This window comes from Acanthopagrus latus, chromosome 4, assembly GCF_904848185.1.
Source record: "Acanthopagrus latus isolate v.2019 chromosome 4, fAcaLat1.1, whole genome shotgun sequence".
In the NCBI taxonomy this organism is placed as follows: domain Eukaryota; kingdom Metazoa; phylum Chordata; class Actinopteri; order Spariformes; family Sparidae; genus Acanthopagrus; species Acanthopagrus latus.
Genome location: NC_051042.1, coordinates 5,365,276 through 5,385,236, shown reverse-complemented (window position 1 = coordinate 5,385,236; position 19,961 = coordinate 5,365,276).

Genomic DNA, 19,961 nt, shown 5'->3' with positions numbered 1-19,961 from the left:
GACAGAACCAGATGCCACCCACCCTGACCTGGACCTTTAACTGATCAATTACTGTGAATTATGACGTTTTGACAAAGCACTTCTATTGTAATCACCACTTTTCTAGCCTTTACAGCACTACAGGCCCAGATGACTCACCAGTCAAGGTGAATTACTCAGGTAACGCTACTTGGCCAATCAAATCTGTGTGTTGCTTTAGGCATTGTGATTTGTGTCAGGCAGAAACACGCAGACGAGACGAGACGAGACGAGACGAGAGACAGCAGTCAGAGAGAATAGTCAGTGAAAATGGAGCTTTTAAACAATAATGGACTCTTACATGTTCAGTCTCCCCACCAGCAGTTCAAAATCAGAGTGACTCATATCTGACACTGTGGCGATTATTAAAAGCGGCAACGTGAAGCGCCACTACTTGACAGCACATGAGCATACCCACTCAGATCTGAACTGAAGGCACAGGAAATAATATTTGGTATGGCACTGAATCACAACGCTAAGTACGAAATTACGATGTTCTGGACCCGCGCTTGAGGATATTGTCTCTAAGTGAACCTCCACTGAATTGCTCCACTTTCTGTAGTTTGTCAGTCATCTTCACTTGTCATTCACTTGTTTATGTGACGTAACAGAAGTGCATATTTAACAGATTCAGTGTGGACAGAGAGTTTCCATTGTGACACGATGCTCAGTTTTATAAGAGTCAGACTCTGCTGTTAGAACTCAGTGTTTCAGACATTCACACTCCCCTCAGGATGAATGGTAATATTGGCTGATCCTCTGACTTAGTTTGTCTGAGAGCTGAAGCTACGGGCAAAGCATGTGGAAGGTAAACTAAGACTGTGTTTTCCATCACTGGATTCATGCATGACCCCGCTGTGGCCATAATCCCAACATTACCGACCGTGCTGTGGTTCAGACACTGCCGTGTTGGTAATATTATGAAGTCGAAGCTGCTCTAAAATGCATCCGCTTGTGGTGCAGTCATAATACCATATCCATAACTTTGAATTTGACTGTACAAAATCCCATTCAGGAATGCTTCCGCCAAGCAGGGCTACACCATCTGCCACAGCACGAACATAATGCAAGCAAATACTATAAATAGATTACAGGAGGCCTTATCCACACAACGAGATGCTCGCTGTATTTATTCAGAGGAGAGAAATGTGCTAATCTGGCTTTGTTTCACTTAGAGGCCTCATTTGTCATCCCATTGCTCCGTCTCTGGGTAATGACTCCCTGGCTCAAAAGCACACCAACTGTTAAAATGGCTCATTGTAATGCACTGGGTCACCTGGGTCATTACCCCTCTCCAACCGTATTAAAGAATAAACAGATAAGAGGGAAGTGAAATTAATTGTCCTTTAGGAATCCCAAATAAAGGCCTTAACTCACCCTCTCTGGCTTCAGCCCTGGCAGAAAACAGTTGCAATCATGAGCTTCAAAAGATAAATACATTTGCAAGTGATTACCGTTAAGCTGGTTCCTCGTCAACACCAACCAGGACATGAAGGTCCCTGCCAAGAACAATGAAAGCTTTGGGTTTTCGCGTCCACAAAAAATATTGGAAGGCATTGTTGAGGGATAAACACCCTCAGCCAAAGTGGGTTGGATGTTTTCCTCGTGTTCCTGGCACAGCCTCCAGTTCCTGCAGCTGTCAGTGGTGTGGTTTTGCTAAGGCACTGTGAATCCCAGGCTGACTTTTTACTGGCTGTGGTCGTCTTTGTGATGACAACGTTGAGACTGATCTCCATCCGCCCACACTCATTAAGGTCTAGTATGCACGGTTCTATTGCTCCCTCACTCATCCTTGTTTTAAACTTCCAGGCTGCTTCTATAAAGGTTTTAACCACTTGTGGAGTCCTTGAACTGCTACAAAATAATTTAGACATCCTGTCCTGGTTTTTACATCTACGGACATTATTAATGCAAATAAGCCATCTGCATCACTGAACACAGCACGAGCTTCTGCCGCTTCTACTTCATGTCACGCCGCACTCGCAGCCAGGGATGGAACTATAAAAGATAGCAGATCGGGATAAACACTCACAAAAATCATTAATAGCTTCACAATATTGACTTGAACAAGCTGTGTAGCTCAATGATGTACAGTGCCTGAGTCATTTATCATGGCTGAAGACATGGCATGCACATTGGACCCAAGAATAGTTATGTTGGATTGGATGATTCCAAACTAAAGCACGACAGGGGGACGAGGTCACCACCATTTATTGATCTTTTATTTGTCCAGGATCACCTTGTGAATACTTAATTAAAATCCTTTGATTGTTGTGCATCTGTGATGTAATGAAACTATTTTTTTTTAACAAAATATCAAAGTGATTCCAGTATGTTTTAATGCAAATTGTGTTTTTATTTTAACCTTTTAAGGATATTTTCATGATTATCGGGGTCAATATCGTGATTCATGACATTTTCATATCTTCCCATGACTATACTCACACCCATGACTCTACATAGGACCCAGAATTATGGGAATTATTACAGCTCTTCTTGTCTGGGATCTCAGTTAATTGTCTATTTCCAAGCAGTGTTATTGACCAAAATGTCTCTGATGCAGTTAGGTAGACCTGCAACCAATCACAGCTACCAAACATGTGATGTAGCGCAGAGCGATGTGATCCAGGTGGGGCAGTGCTTGCTCTGTTGACGATTGTGATCGGGCAAAACAAAACAAGTTGCAGTGAAATGTGTGTGAATAGGAGAGGAACAAGGTGAGTCTGCCTGAGCACAAATGAAGCATGAGCTTGGAGATTTGTCTGGTTATCAAGCTGCCGCTCTTCAGTCCCGCCTCAAGAAAAGGTACTCCGTGGAATGAAACGATAAAGTGAGATTACTTACTGTGCTCCGGGTTTTCCTGGTACTGAGAAAATGGCTTTGGCTAAAGGTTTGGTGCTGAATGTTCCAGGACGCACAGAGAGCTTTAAAGATGGACGCCAGACTGGCAGTGGTGAGCAGTTTGGGTAGAAAGACGAAAGAGTGGATGGTGAATTTGAATAATTTTTGATTGCAAAGATAATGTTGCTGTGTAATTATACCAGAACACACACACACACACACACACACACACACACACACACACACACACACACACACACACACACACACACATTTACACTCCAGGTTATATCAGACAGAAGTCGATTAAGTTAACAAGCAACATGCCAATGAGTAATATACATTAGCTTATATATTATATGTTTACTGAACTTTTTAATCTTAGCATGTTTTTATGCTCACAAACGTCCAGGCTAATGAGGCCTTTACAGTGAAATAAATGTACATAAATATCCTCTTAACTTTAAGTGAGCTGCTACACGTGACAATGATGACTTACTCACTCCACACAAGTATGAGTCATCATTTCACAAAGGCTATTCGTGACTAATGTTCAACCTCTCAGGAGAGTTACTGTAAGAAACCCAGTTTTTAGACCAGGAAAACAATATTTGTGGTGAGTTTTTATGCAACACTGTCTGCCACAACACAAACACTCTGCTGGATGGTCTGTTGTGGACCTGCGACCAATGCTTGATTTCTGGGGATGATGCTGTTATCGATATTGGGAAGTTAAGAAGAAATCCGAGCCAATTTGCACCTTTTCCGTGCAGTGATCATTCAAATATGATAGTCAAAGACTTGTGACAAAGAAATGGGATGAAGGGAGGATATTTAGACAGTTTAACAATAAATGTTAGCGTGCACTGAAACCACAAACCTACTGGGGATTTAATAATTATAAATTACCCAGAGTATTATCATCTCTAAAAAAGAGTTTTCATATCAGGCATCATATATGCATCTATTGATATATCTGTGCATGGCCAAATTATATATTTATAGAGATTAGTATTATTGTAGGTGATTATAGTGCTTTACAGTGAAGGTTAAGTCCTACTTAAAGTTAAAAAGTTAAATGAAACTGTACACCAAACTGACATTTCAGCCATTTTCTCATCCTCGGTGAAATGTAGCTGTAGCCACTTGAAAAGAGCTCAGCCTTACGTTCCCTGTGTTTGTCTTTAGGAGTGTTGGATTAGTATACTGTGAAAAGGCTAATAAAATGTGCCAGCATCTGTGTAATCATACAATAAGTCACTTATTTGTCATATCAAAAGGAGAAAAGTGGCTCCCTGTTGTTGTCCAACTAATAAAAGCTGAGATTTGTCCAAGGTCAGAATATTGGTCAGAAGACATTCAGAAGAAATGAGTCATGTGTTGGTGTGGCAGAAACAGAACTCTAGGACAGCAGGACAGTACAATGAGTTTGTTTGCTCTGCTTATGTTTGTTCGCTTGTATTTAGGATTAACCACCAACTATATTTTTTTGCTTTCACAGAAAACATGACCAGTTACCCAACTGAATCTTGATGTCATCTGTTAAGTTGATCATTTCCCTTTTTTTCCTTCAGTTGGAGCGACAGGAGAGTCTTTGGCATCTCATGTACCACTGTTTGCTTTCCTCTCCATTATATTGTTTAACATCCCCATTAAATACTTTCATGTTCTTTACACCCAGCTTATCCGTCTTTGAGGCCGGCCTATCTGCAGCTTGAGGCAGGATCATAAGTCATTTGGCCAAGATAAAACTGCCATAGCTGATATTAATGTTTAACTCATCTCTTGGAAACGGCTGCAGATGAAGGTCCTCCACCTTTGCCCTCATTAACTGTCAGTGCCATTTACTGTAGGCTGAGAAGAAGCAGATGAAGGAAGTGTCCCGACGCGCCCCATGCATCGGTTCACCCAACTGAACTACGGCTGTGCAAATATTTATACTGGAAAATCTACGCACTCAAAAAAAATGAAGGGCACACTTAATCGTCACACTATAACGCCAAGTTAGTTAAGCTTCAGGGATATCAGTCTGTCCATTTAGGATGCACAGGTCATTGTGAATCAGTTTCACCTGCTTTGGCACAAATGAAAGTGACAACAGGTGCAATGGAGAGGCAGAACCAAGACAACCCCCCAAAAGGGAATCCTTCACTTTACTTCTGCCAGTGTTCTTGTCACTACTGGTAGCATGAGGAAGTACCTGCAACCCAATTAGGTTGCACAGATAGTCCAGCTTCTCCAGGATGGCACAACCATACATGTGGTCACAATAAGGTTTGCTGTGTCTCCCAGCACGGTCTCAACAACATGGAGGAGATACCAGGAGATGGTTGGTACAGAAGGACAGCTGGAAAGAGCCATAGGGCATCAACCCAGCTGCAGGACCATTAACTCTTTTGTGCGAGGATGCACTTGAGGAACACTGCCAGAGCACTACAAAATGACCTCTGGCAGGCTACTGGTGTGCCTGTTTCTGACTAAACCGTCAGAAGCTAACTGCATGCGACGTCCTCTGATTTGATCTGTGATCGCAGGCCAGCACCGTGCAGCTCGATTGGCATCCCTTTCTCTTCACGGACGAGAGCAGGTTCACACCAATTTCATGTGACAGGTGTGAAAGAGTTTGGAGATGCCGTGGTGAACACTATGCTGCCTGTAACATCATCCAGCATGAAAGGTTCAGCGGCGGGGCCAGTGATGGTCTGGGGAGTCTTATCCTTGGAGGGTCGCACAGACTCTGAGACAGTTTGTCAGACCTTAGACCGGTGCAGTTGGCCCTGGGTTCCTCCTGGTGCAGGACAATGCCCGACCTCATGTGGCCAGGTTGTGTTGGTAGTTCCTGGATGACGAAGGCACTGATTCCATTGACTGGCCCTCTCGATCTTCTGACCTAAATCCAATTGAGAATCTCTGGGATGTTATGTATTGGTGCATCCAGCGCTGCCACGTACCACAGACCATCCAGGAGCTCACTGATCTCGTAGGACACCATCTGCAGAGTCATCAGGAGCAGGCCCAGGTGTTATACTACATTATGAGTTGCAGCTTGTGATTTAAATGTTTTACTTTGATTTCCCATGTGATTTTAGTGTAGCCCTCAGTGGGTTGATGATTTTCGTTTCAACTGACTGTTGTTATGTCATTTTGTTCAGTAAAGATCTTCAACTTGAACAATTCATTCATCACGATCTCGATATCACCACCTACGGACCGATTCGACTACCTATCCATTTGCATTGTTGGGATGAGCTGAATTGGCTATGTTGTTTATTTTTGTTGTGATTTTCAGCTGTAACTGTAATGTTTAAAGATAAATACACAGTGGTCCGATGTATCTGTGTTTGTCCTTTGCTAATTTCACGTACTGCGTTGTTTTGCCAGGATCTCTGATCAACTGAATCTACCCGACAGTGAAATCTCACCACTGGTTGGACTACTGCTAGTTTTGGGTAAAGTCAAGTTGTTATTTCCAAACTTCACTTTAGTTGAAGTGTTGCTTGCACATTAGGGGTAGACCCATGTGGCTGTTTCACGATACAATACAATCAATAATGAATCAAGGAGAATAAAAACCAACATTTGGAACCGATATTCATTTACAATATAAATGAAATTCTTTGTGTCAAAATGTTGAGGTGATTCACTCCTATGCTTCCATTTTCTGCTACATTATACCTCCCTCCACTACATTTATTTGTTGAACAAGGTTCCTTTGTATGAGTAAGGGTCCTGGTGGGCCTTGATGGAGATATGCCTGCTACTGTGGAAAAGATTGGGACACGAGTATCACAAGACCTGTCTTATGTTACCCCTTTATTAATTTTAGTATGGATTTTGCTCTCTTTGGCATCGCTGTAGTTCTGCATGGTTTAACTAGACAGGTATATCATGCATGTAAGAGGCTGAAATTTCCTTTTGACCCCCAATAAGAGAATTTGTATTTTGTTCCTAGCACTAGACTATTTCAAGACGCTGGATTCTAAGGCCTGGGCTGACCTCAGATGGAGAAGATAACTGTGCAGAGGAGCTCGGGTATAATTGCACCGAAAGCTGGCAGGAGCAGCAGAGTGTGGTGCATTTTCAGGCGCTGGATGGAAATGAGTAAAAATGAGTCATGTATGAGTGGGGCTACTCACTGTGTGCCACAAGAGCTGTCCAAGTGGCTTTTCAAAAGAGACATAATTGCTTTCCTTTTCAACTGAGCTCACACTGGTTACAAGAAAATGGCATACTGTGTTGTGTGTGTGTGTGTGTGTGTATGTTTTAGAGATGCTCTTTTTATCTGAGCCGACATTGTCACGTTGAATGTGATTAACAGGGATCAGACAATAACCCCTGTTATTAACTATTGACAATGACATTGCTTTCATGTCAGATGCTACTTTTTCTAATACAGCCTTTTCAATGGAATCTAAAGATATAGATTGGGGATGATGATAGTGTTTAGTCCAGTGAGAGCGACAGAAATAACTTCCATTGTGTTCCAGTCCCTCACAAACACACGTTCAAGTTTAGAACAAACACTGTCGCTCTTAAGACGGATGCAAGAGCTCTTTTTGATGAGGAACCATTTTGGTCCTTCATCACTGAATCATGTCAGGTGCTTTGTTTCAAAGCTTTTATCACACATCTGCTGGTTGTGAAATGAAAGGAGCCATTTTCACCTTTGCTACATTAGGTTGGGAGCTACATTAGTCACACATCTCAGGCTTTATGTGAATCCACGTCTGTGTGTGTGTGTGTGTGTGTGTGTGTGTGTGCGCGTGCGTGTGTGTGTGTGTTCTCTTGTAGAAGTTCCTATTCGCTGTCGTCATACTTTTTAAACGTGAGAAAGAGAGGAACACACCTCTGAACACAAGCCAGCTGCTGTCGTGACACGGAACTATGGTTCTTTGATTAATGCCGCATTTAAGGAAAAACGTGTCTTATAAGAACTTGGGTTTCAATTTTGCAGAAAACCAATGTCTTGTTTGTGTGCGCTCCTCTCTTGCACCATACGTTATGTTTTTCAGGCATTTTTTAGAAGCTGTTCTTTCGATTTCATGCAGCCAGTCTCATGTTGATGGCCTGAGTGCGACACACTGCCTGTTGCGGTCAGCTTGGTGTGTTGTTATGGATGCATTGCACACAATCCAACCAGCCAATAGTTTGAAAAGCTGAGGTAAACATTTCTGGTTGTAAGGAGGAGAACACTTACTTTTGAATATACTGGAAAAAAAACGTGGATGGTTGAAGGAATGAAAATGGGAGGTTGTGCTGTAAACAGGTATCTTAGTGAAGTATTCACTTTCATCACAACGCTGTATGAGTATTGTCTTTTTCAGAATAACAAACACACTTTTTTCTGTGCATGGATACTTTTCATTTATGTAACAATGCTGTTTAAAAAGGTTTTCAGCTCGGGGCAAGAAACACGAGAGACGAGTGTGAAATCAGCCAACAGTTTTGTTTGAATGGTTCTGACTTTGTGTGGAGGAACTGGAAGTGAGCACACCTGTGATGTAGGCGATTCTTCCTTACTGCACAGGAAAACAGAGAATGATCACAAACATTTCCTTCAATAGGAATGAAGTTTTATCCAAACTACAGGAAGTCCATGAAGCCAGTTTATGACCCTGGATGTTTGTCTGTAAATTGCAGCGTTGTTTTCTCCTTCAAAATACTACTAATAAGACTATCTCGCCTCACCTGACATATATTTTTAGCTGGAGCAACGGAAACAGAACCAGGGAAAATGTTAGGTTTTTGTTTTTGAAAGAAACCATCCACATTCTTTTAAAAATGCACGGTTAGCCTGTGCAACTTCTCCAGTGTGCATGTTCGCCCTGCATTACCTTTATTAGTGGTTAGCATCACATTTTATCAGTGAGCTGTGTACTCCACCCTCTGTAGGACCTCCCCTATCCTCTGTGCCCTTTGTCTTTGTCCACTTGTTTTCTTTTCTGTTGTTGAATCTATAAACCATTTCATATGCTCAATGACTTTCACTGCTCTGATAGGCTGTGAGCTAATATTTGCCTAACGTTTTATTGGCAGTAGCAGGATGGAAACAGTAAGGTGGTGCGGTGGCATTGTCTTCCAAAAAAAAAAGGCCTCCGCCAACAATAAAATGTTAACTGCCGTACTGAGTGCCAACTGGAGGGATAATTGCATCAGCTAACACAGATACTGATATTGAACAGTGACATTGTGGTTATTGACCAGGTTGAATTTGGCAGAGGCTTTTAATATGCTGATGCAGAGAATATAATAGCTAGATCAAGTACATATTTGATGGCAGTTCCTCAGACCTGTTGTTTATCAGCCATCTTGTATATCTCTGACAGTGCCGTATCTGCGTCCTTGTACCTTTTTATCAAAGCCTCACAGCACTTAGCAAATGACGGTCTGTATCTCTGGACCCTCTTAGGAGTTCTTAGGAAACATAGAGTCTGCAGGCAGATAGTTCTTATTCCCTCATCACACAGAAGAACACTTGTTATGCCGCTTTTGAATACGTCAACAGAAAATGCTGCACTGTGCGCAGCAGTGAACATGGAGAAGGAGAAGCAGGTGGTAATATACAAGAATATAAAACAATCAGGGACTTTTTCTTCCAGAGAACTCTGTGTTCATTTTTCAACTAAACCAGATGTTATTGTGATGTTTTTACAGTCCAACCGCGATTTTAAAAAGTTGTCATGCGCTGTAAAACTTGGATCAAACAAAATGTGTCCCTTCGCGAATCTGTTTGACATATACTTAATCAAGAACAGAACACAGGCGGAAGATGTTTTTACTTCATCAGCATCATTGATTTTTGCAAATAACTGCTTATACTGATTGTGATGCCAGCAACACATTTCAGACACTTTGGTAGAGGAGCAACAGAAGACTGGGAGAAGTGTGGAATGATCCAGAAACACCTGTCGGGAACATTCCACAGGTGAACAGGTTCACCGGTAACAGGTGATGGTATCATGATTGGGAATGAAAGAGCATCATTGAAAGTCATTCACAAGTGTCCTAGTTCCAGTTTCTAGCTTCGCAAAATGTGGCTGCGAGAAGGCAACGTTTGACAAATATGAGACTGAACTTTGCAAGATCACACCTGAACAAGCCAAATCCCAGTCAGACAACGAACTGAACGGTCTGAAAGTCTGCGTTTGTTTCTTTAGTTGTCCAGATATTAATGACAGGATCTACAGCTGCATTGTGGGGATGCTTGACTCTCAACTAGCATCACAGTTTTAACACTAGTTGACAGTTCATACACCTTCCTTTAGCTCTTACATATTAAATGTTAGCTTAAGTGCGTACATACTATATGACAATTCAATCAGGACCCAAAACTGCAGCTAAAATATCAAATACATTCAGAGATCACCTTCCAACAGACGTCAGTGACAATGTAAACCCTCTCAGTGCTGCAGCTTCACTCTTCACCTGTTTGTCATCTGCGGTTTTCAGCAAAACACATTTTTCTTTTGAAAATGTTTCCTTCTTTGAGTCTGTATGGCCAAATCTTAAAACTAATATTGGGGATGGATGCAATGATTTATATATACAGTACTCAGTATAATCCAATGTTGTTGATGTGTTTTTAGACATAACTATGACCTCTAATTGTTTAAGAACTTTGACGTATAGTCACGCTCTGGCAGACATTAAACCAGCATCAGTGTCCGTTAATGATATGTCTGTTATTTTGGAATGAAAGTCTTATTTATCAAGAGTGTCAGCAAGATCTTTAGATTTATCTTTGATGCCTTTTCCCCCAAATGTCAGGTCTAATATCAGAGTTCAGAAAATCTGAGTAAATAAATAAATAAATCATTCCTGACTTTCTGTGCTGGACTCCTCAGAGCACTGAATGTGTCTGACCAGGAGATGGCAGTACTAACCGTGACAGGCGCTCTGTGTTGTGCACCTGTGCTGCCCCACCCGACCGCTGGCGCTCACACATCCATACAACACACAGCCGTATTCCTCTGACCTGTCTGCGCATCAGCTGCGTTTCTCTTTATCCACCTCCACTTTCATAACGCAGCCTGTGGAGGATATGAAAGAATGAGCAAGGTTTTTTTCTTCTACAGCATGAACTATGCAGGGACACTTGACACTTAAGCACGAGACACTGATTAACCTGTGTGTAAGCTTTAACGACCTGCTCCGGTGAGGATGATGACAGACCTCTGGACAGTGAACTCCGCCGGCCGGCTATCAAAGACTGTAAACACTTAACCTGAACTAACACAAGCTCAGGCTAATGTTTCACAAAGTCAAGGGAATTCCTCTTAAATCAGGTTGTTCCACAAAACAGGTCAGCAGGAGTGCTCAACATCGATTTCAATCTGCTCTGTTTGCCTCACAAACAAAGTAATTGAGGTATCTTTGAATTTATAGACAAGCTCTGTGAATAACAACCAAGATAACAGGTAGATCTGCTAGTTATTAATACTGTTACTAATACTTCTGTCTTTGCTTTGCTTGACTCCTGGTGAGCAAGAAACAAAGCAAATGACAGATACTACATCTGCACATAACATTAGTCAGTCCACACACCTCGCGCACACAAAGAGCTGGAAGACAAAGAAAAACCAACAACACGGCGAAACACTGACTCACTGCTTGTTTGACTAGTGTGAAAAGATGACATCAGCCCACACCCTCCATCTTCCCCTCTTTATCTGGGCCACAACCTAAAGGGTACTGGCCTTATTGCCCAGACAGTGTTCCCTCACTGTTGTTCTAATACTAGTCAAACATTATTTTGAATGGCCAAACTCAATAGTGGCAGTGTTCAGCCTGGCAGTGTAAATATTAGCAGAGCACACAGAGAAGCAGGAGTTGCTATGTGTGCATCTGTGTGCTAAGTGTCGTCTCTCTGTCAGCTATGTCCACACGGCGCCGAGCAGCAACAATAAAGTTGCTGGAGACAAAAAGAAAGAGGAAGAAAAAAACAAAGGGAAAGGAATTCGGCTCATTCTGGCCCGATGTGCTTCCTTGTTTGACAAAGACAGACGCGCCATTTTTCTGTTATTAGCTGCGTTGTAGCCGCTGCACTCACATAGTCTTGCCATTATCTGCGCTGCTTCTAGTTTGTTTCACACAAATCAATGCAGCTGTTGAACATTAAATCTTCCCCGTGCAACCCTGTGCTAATAAGCTTAAGAACACAGAGAAAGCTAACGTCTCTGCTTTGTTGAGAAAAGTCTATGTGTTCTTCGAAGTCACATGGTCGTTCAGATAAACAGCAGCAGGCCTTTTTAGATTAAAGCTCTCTCACGGCAGCCTCTGAATAACTGCTGAAGATTTTGTGCAACAAGTTCACTGACCATCAGTTCGTCATTGGTCAAGGTCTCCCTGATGACGGATCCTACGTATGTTCTTTGGTAATTTGCCATGACGAGCGCTGAAACGGCTTTGTTTGCACATCCCTGAGGAGAAGTTTGTTTAGTGGCAGGTCAAACAGCAGGTGTTAAAGGAAACGGTCTACCATGAATCATGGCTGTCAGTATTCTCTGTTGCCGGCCGTTTTTTAAAAAAATCAGTGAACACAACTTGAGCATAGAGCTGTATTATATGCTCAATTATTAACTACACACCTGATTCCACTGTGTGCAAACAAATTGTGTTTACCAGCAACATTTTCTCAAACTGTATCCAAAGCACATGTAGTAATATCCTTTACACAGGTGGGGTTCTCCTCCTTAGTCTCATGATGACCCGTGACTATGACTAAATTCATAGGTTACTTCAGGTCCAGCTGTAGTCTGCAAGGTAAATTTGAAAATGCATGTTTTGTTCAGATGACCTTCCTCTGTTCCAAAGATATATTTTAGATTGTTTGGAAATGGTTAAGTTTGAAGTTTAGTTACATTTTTCAACGTTAAAATGTTCTGCTCACAACATAACTTGGTAGCTATTAACTTAGTAAAGAAAATACTGCGGGATATTTATGAACAACCTTTGTTATGCTATGTGTTTATTGAAATCATTAATGTTGGCCGAACAATGTTTTGATTTTTTCTTTTTTAACTCTCAGATACTGTTTTCCATACTGACCTTACAGATCCCGGATCAGTTGAGCCAGAAGAGTTAACTGTTTGAAAGAACTGTCTAATTTGCAACAACAAAGATGAATTTGATTTAGTTTATGACTACCCGACAGCTCCTCCACACCTGCTTCCATTCACATCATAGGAGGAATCACTGTGTGAAACTCTGCTGTTCACTCTCCGTTGGAGGAAGCAGGAAGAGCAGCTGTGAGACTGTTTGCAGTTTCATCTCAGGAGAAATGGGCGGGAAGTACAAGCGTCTTCAGCTGGTTGAGAAGCATTCTCTTGAAATACTGTTTGTTCTGGGCACAGACACAAAACACCAATGTAAGTGACGGTCTAGGCAAGCAAATAAACAAACAGGCTAATATTGACTGTAGTTTTAGGTTTGTTGATTCGTGCCATATGTGCCTGCTGTTCATGCCAAACAAGTCAAACAAGATTTATCTCGTTTTGAGTGTATGATTTTTTTCCCATCACGATTTTTCACTTCTATCACGAAGCTTGAGTTGTGCCAATGTCTTTGTTGATTAATTCAATAATCAAATAAAAATCTTCTCAGGAAAATGATTAGACGTGTTGCTGAGCACTGCTAAGTGGGAGCTGATGCTGCTTTTCATATTCACGGGGAGCCGTGTCGATGTGATACAGCCCGAAGAGTTTAACAGCCAGACGCTGCTCATGAGGCCGCTCTCAGTTTGTACGTCAGAACTTACCTGATACACTTACTTTGCATTTATTTCGCCCTCAGGCTGCTGCAGAAGTGCCTACCTGGCCTCGTTCTTAGCCGTAGGGCTTCACCTGTCAATTCCTGTAGCTTCAGTTGTAGCCCCGGGACTCGCGCTGTAAACCTGCGCTGACACATCCCGTCTCTCACACATTTAGCAGTTCCAGCGGGTCATTTTCAAGAAAGCTATAACACTGGAGGACAGTAGCAACACCATACAGTCTGACGGTCCTCCCTCCGTCTGTACATGTGAGCTGGGGTTGTGTGTTGTATGTGCATGTGTATGTGGTCTGAATCTCCAAAGAGAGAGCGGCAGACATTGAGGCACTGCCCTGGGCTCATTCTCATGCAGGCCCATGGTGTGGGGCTGAGGCGAGGAGATAATTGCTTCTCTGTGGAGTGGATGGCCTTGGAGCTTTCTTCATCTGCCGGTGCCAGCCACCAAGCTGTCCATCATACGGGCCTGATGACTGACATCCTCTGAGGAGAAACAAAGGCTATTAGCAGTGTATGTGCACAGCTGCTGCGCAAGCATACAGAATTTACTTAAACTTAACTTGCCTGCATGCAAAGTGAGACACCGGCACCCGCGCCAACAACACCGTCCTGGTGTTTTTCTCCACTTCTCTTCCCATTATCATCCTCCCTGCCCTCCTCCTCCTCCTGTGCTTTCTAATCTCACTTCACACCTGCTGTCTCTGACATACATGTTTCCCCTGAGAGAAGAGAGTGAAGCTTGAGTGAAGGGCTAAGGCTTGGTGTGGGAGGTGGAGAGGGGGAGACAGATTGAGCCTATTTTACACCAGACCTCCCTGTGGCTCTAGTTTGGGCTTCAAAGATGAGGTGTATCCACCCACAGGGCAACTATGGAGTAGGATAAAGCCAAAAGGAGGTGTGGTAATCAAAGTGGACATCACAGCGCTGTTGATTCCCCCAAATCCTTAAAAGGGGTTTAAATATACAGTATATATTATTTTTGTCTAACTGTTGAGGTGACGTCTGTTTTCGTGTTACCCTGAGATCTTTGAATTTGTTCGTTGTGAAACAGCTTTATATACAAATGTCAAATTAAGCCAAGAGCGCACATGTGTGAGGTGTTAAAGCCTTCAGCTGGGTCCTTCTCCTCCTGGTTGACTGGCGTGACTTCGACGCTGGTGTGTATTTCAGGTCCCTCCACAGGGTGTGGAGCTCTAATGAGGGGGAAATTTGTGCTTGCTAAGCATGGCCAGATTTATGAGCCAGCAAGGCTCTCCAGCTCTGCACTGACAACGGATATAAATATAAGGACTCTTCAGGGAGACTGTATCACATGGGGAATTGGGAGCCTCACAACATGGTCGTGTGTGAGGGGGCGGTTTCACAGGGACTGAGCACAAATGATGCATTTTACAAATCACGCTTGGTCCATGTCGGTATCATTTCACTGTTGCTTTATATGGACTGTATCGCCACAAGTCCGCCTGCTCTGTCTCCTCCACAATGAGGACCATGATCTCAAGTCATGGTGTGAAATGCAATATAAGGAAAGTGGCTAATAAATACAATTTTATGTGACATGTTTGGTTGATGTCAAATCCATTTATCAAATCAAATCCAATATGTTCCATCAATACAAAATGGCCGTCATTTAGAGAATTGTATATGCCGTGCATGAATAAAGAAGACAACACGAAATCTTCACTTGAATCAGTCTTTTGAAAAACTCAGTTTATTTGTTATTGTGCAGGTTAACAGCCAGCAGGGGGAGCAGTCCACTGACTGCATACACACATCAGATTGTATGTAAGCTTATGAGGAAATTACCCGACTTCTCACTTGATTTATTAACTCACTGAACCGTTTTCTATTGAGTTTATGGGCTCAGGGCTTAGTTTCAAGTTTTTAACACAGCATGATGTTCACTTAGAAATGTATAATAGCCAATAAAGCCTCCGCCAAACATACAAACAATTGCCGTGCTGGTGGAAAAGGAACATCACTGAATAACATTAACTCTTACAACGGCTACTACTACAACTGCCTTCTAACACTTTAGACCCCTGTGTACGGCAAACTAGGTACCAAAAAACCTGGAATGTGGCAATTGTGATGCCAAATTCGACACTTTAAAACACTAGTCCCATGAGTTTCTTTCTGTCTTTTAAGCTGCATTATTTTTATGCAGTGTACACATTCCCATTGCACACAAAATCAGAAATACTTTATAATTACTATTATGTAATTGTAGAGTGGGTTTAAGTGGGAGTTTTGACGAGTGGAAAAGTGGTATTAAAGACGTTAAAGTTAGTTCATTTATCTATTTGGACAAAGCTGAAACTCCTTGATTCCATTAGAGATCAATGATTCCAAGGTAATCGTTGTCCAGTAGTCTGCGCACTATCCTGTCTTGTAATAGAACCGTCTTTTTATTCTGCTTTTTATTTTCTTTGCTGTGTGTTTAGCTGCATGTCAAGTTGATGATTTGTTGTCCGTCCAACAGCATCACAGTTACTTTGGATGATCCGCAGACATCGCTGTGGACAGATGGCACTGGAGTTACAATGTGTCCTCCTGCAGTCCCAATTTCAAAAAAGGAAAATGCATATAAAGTGGTGCTTGGTACGATTAGGTTGCGGTGTTTCTTAGAGACTTCATGATAATGGTCCTTGTCCCACATGACTTGTAATAGTATTCCCAGTCTCATGGGAGTTTGAGTGTGCTTATGGAAAGTGCATTTCTGCTACTTACATAAAGCAATCGCACTTTGGGTGTCGAGTTTCCTTCCTTGTTTGTGGAGATGTGGGTGGTGTTCGTACTGGGCGAGTATTTCAGATGTTATTAGTGGTTTCAACAGGAAGAGGGTGATTTAGTGCGCCTGGATGTTTCTTTCTCGTTTCAGTGTTTCCCTGTTCTTGCCTTCAATGACCTTATTCTTTCCTGGAATGGCATTTTGCGAACACGGTGTTACTCTCCCTGGGACTCTGCTCTTATCCTTTTGTTTTCTTTGGATGTTTAGTCTGATATTTAAGGTGAAACAGCATATGAGCATATTTCCTCTGCAAATTAGGGCACATCATGAAAATGTCAGTGGCTGCGGTTGATTGAGTGTACAGCTTTCCCTTTCAGCTGTCTTGACGTACTCTTGACACTGTCCCCTTGTTTGGACAGACTTAAACCCAGCCATTTAAAAACTATTCAGTTTTCCACGTGCTCTGAATTTGTCAGCCCTGACCTTTTCTCAACCTCTGTACCTCAGTGTTCTTCACATGGCAGTGAAAACAAGGAGGTAATGGAAAGTCATCGTGGATATTTAAAAAAAAAAAAAAAAAACTAAAAACAAAACAAAACAAAAAACTGTGGGAATTCGACACTTTCACTCCGCCTGCAACTTTAGGGAATTGAGGAATTCTTAAATAATCATCAATCATGCACAGATTTGAAGCATAAATTGGCAAAATTGTTTCCCTCAGGTTCTCATAGCTTTAAGTCCAGATGCGTGTTCAGCCAAGAGCTTTTTCTATTTTCTCCTCAACTGATGCTGCTGAGGGTTTGTCTGGAAAAACCATTAAGATTAAGAGTTTTTGAAATTATTTTGGGATGTCATACCCACTGACACAGATTGGATTCACCATGAATTCTCAATAAACAAAACAAAACAACATCTGCATATTTTTTTTATGTATTCGTCAGTCTAATGTAATGTTCAATAATGAGATGTAATATGATGTGACACATCAATTCCAATCCAGCTCGTTATCACGAAAACACTTTAATGATTTTTTACAGGCTGTTTCAAAACAAAACAACAAACATTAAACTGTCAGATAAACAGTGTTGATATGAGCATTTAATCCTCTACAGTTGATTCAGTATTATATAGTATATGTAATATAATATAGTATGATTCAAGTGTTTCTCATACTATTTTTGTTATATAAAGAGCTGATTTGGTGCGGCGTGATATTTCAACAGGAGCTGCAAAGATTGTATTTGATAATAGATGGGACATGACAGTTCCAGATCTGACAGGTTCTCAGGTCATTGAGAGAAACTGAGAGGAGAATTGTTATTTAGATCTGAGGGCACAGGTGCACATTCGAGGCTCAGAGTCTTAAAAGCAGACACTCGAGTCGATCTGAGCAGGAAGCTGGAACAATAGAACAGCCCCTCGTATTTTTATCCTGCCCTCTTCAGCCAGGACAGAGCCATTAAAGAGCACTCTGGCTGTCAGCTGGATGGAGTTTTCCTCCCTGCTTCTCTCTGACAGGCGAAAGATTTGTTCTCTTGCTGAGAGAATTGGTTTGAGTCTTATGGTTCTATTGTCCCCAAGATGACAGCTCTTCTAACAGCTCTGCTTTAGCCCACACCTCCAACACCCACTGTCATCAGAGGCACAACGCTGCAGGCGGAGTGCAGCTTGATGTCAGCTGAGGGCGGCACCGTCAGTCCTAAATCTACACATTACACACAATGTTAGCTGTAGAGTATGCATTATATACAATACATCTTTCTGGCTTGACATCTTGAGTCTGTACCGTCTGTTTCGTAGATTTCCCATTGAAGTAGTGACACAACAAGTCTGTTAAAAGACAGATAATATTTTTTTCCGTAATTTCATAAAAAAAAATTTAATGACTACAGTCCTGCTATTATGTAGCCATCGCAGGTGTCATGATTTCAATTTGAAATAGAAGATCGATCAAATGTGCTTTCAATTCGATCGTCAAAATCAAAAGTGGGTTTTCCCTCCACCTACTTACGTGCACTACCTACGTTTGAGTTGTTGTTCTTGTTGTGGTTCGAATGAACATTTGACTTTCTTTTACTGATTTTAGTTAGATGCCATTTGCTTTGATGTTGGGTGATGATGGATATTAAAAGAATCTGCACATTTGACCTCTCACCCACCTGACTGATGAAGACATCTGTTCTGACTTTTCCCATCTTATAAAAAAAAAGCTTTTTTCTCCAACATTTAGCAGCATCACATTGCCCTAAATACTTACTGCAAAGCAAAAAAAAACAAAACTATGTATTGATCAAGACATCAAACAGATTCTGGTGTAACTCATCTCGTGAGCCATTTTGGACTCTATGGTGGCTTCAGGCGGCCCCTTCCTTCAGTATCTGTTTGTATTCCTTGAAGATTAACATGTTTCACAGACTTATGAGCTAAGAGCAGATCGAGGTTACAAGCAACTGTGATTTAACCTTGGATTTATGAGGCAATAATAATAGATGAGCTGCTCTGGAAGGAGTAAACACATCATATCCTTTAACTTTAGAATTAGCACAACGTAAACTGTAAAGCTTTTTAACCAGATCAACTGTTTGTATTAATTAAACAGCACGAGCTGTTTTAAAGTAAACCACTCTGTTCTTAATGTACTAACCTGTAAGAAATATTACAGCGTTCATTACTCCATATGTTGTACTAATTAAATCCAACAATCCATGATATGTTATGAGCTTATCCTGTGTTTCACAGGTGAGAAAGCATGCCAGTATCAACGCAAAGGGGAGGCAGTGAAAGTGTCTTCCAGTCGCTCTCGGCTCCATGGGGAGCCTGGAGGATAGCAGGCATCCAGATATCTGTGGATTATAGGAAATCCCTCTCCTAAAACCAGTGCCTGTTTGGAGGAGAGAGCTGACAGGGAGTGTAAGAAATTGATTTGTCACTGTAAAATTATCCCTTCCCCGGGAGAAGAAGTGCATATTGCTGTTAGTGGGGGGCAGGTCAGGTTAACACGCCGACCAAAGTGCATCTAAGCTTTAATATGAGAGTGTGAAAACATCAGTGGAGGAGAGTCAGAGGGAATACATTAGAAGGTGTGTGTGTGTCTGTGTGTGTCTCATGAATTTTGTAGTTATGCACTGTATGTGTCACTTTTGATCATGGAATTTAGATTTGCCTCCATTCCCTTTAACCCGACCTCTCCGACTGTATTTGATGAATTTCTATTTTTCCATTTTGTTCCAGCCGCTCAGATGCTGTCGTACTTTCAGTTCCCTTTGTCAACGTCAGGGTCTGATTTAAATATATTTTATGAAATAAGAAAATAATTCTGTACTTGTATCTTAACAAAGGATTAAAAATACAATTTGTGATATGAAAGGTGATGTTCTAGAGACATTATCTCTTGTCTGAGCAGTTCCTCTGAGCACAACTGAGTGCAGAAACCTGTTTATTAATTTTTCTGTCCATATTTTCTGTTCAGTTCAGTAAAAAAACCTGACAGCTATCATCCCTTGTGTGCTGCTCCCAAGTGGAAAAATCAAGTCAGCTAATACGGTTTATTTTAAGGTTTTTAAATGCTTTTACGCAGCTTCGTAGCTTTAACATGAGTGAATGTTGA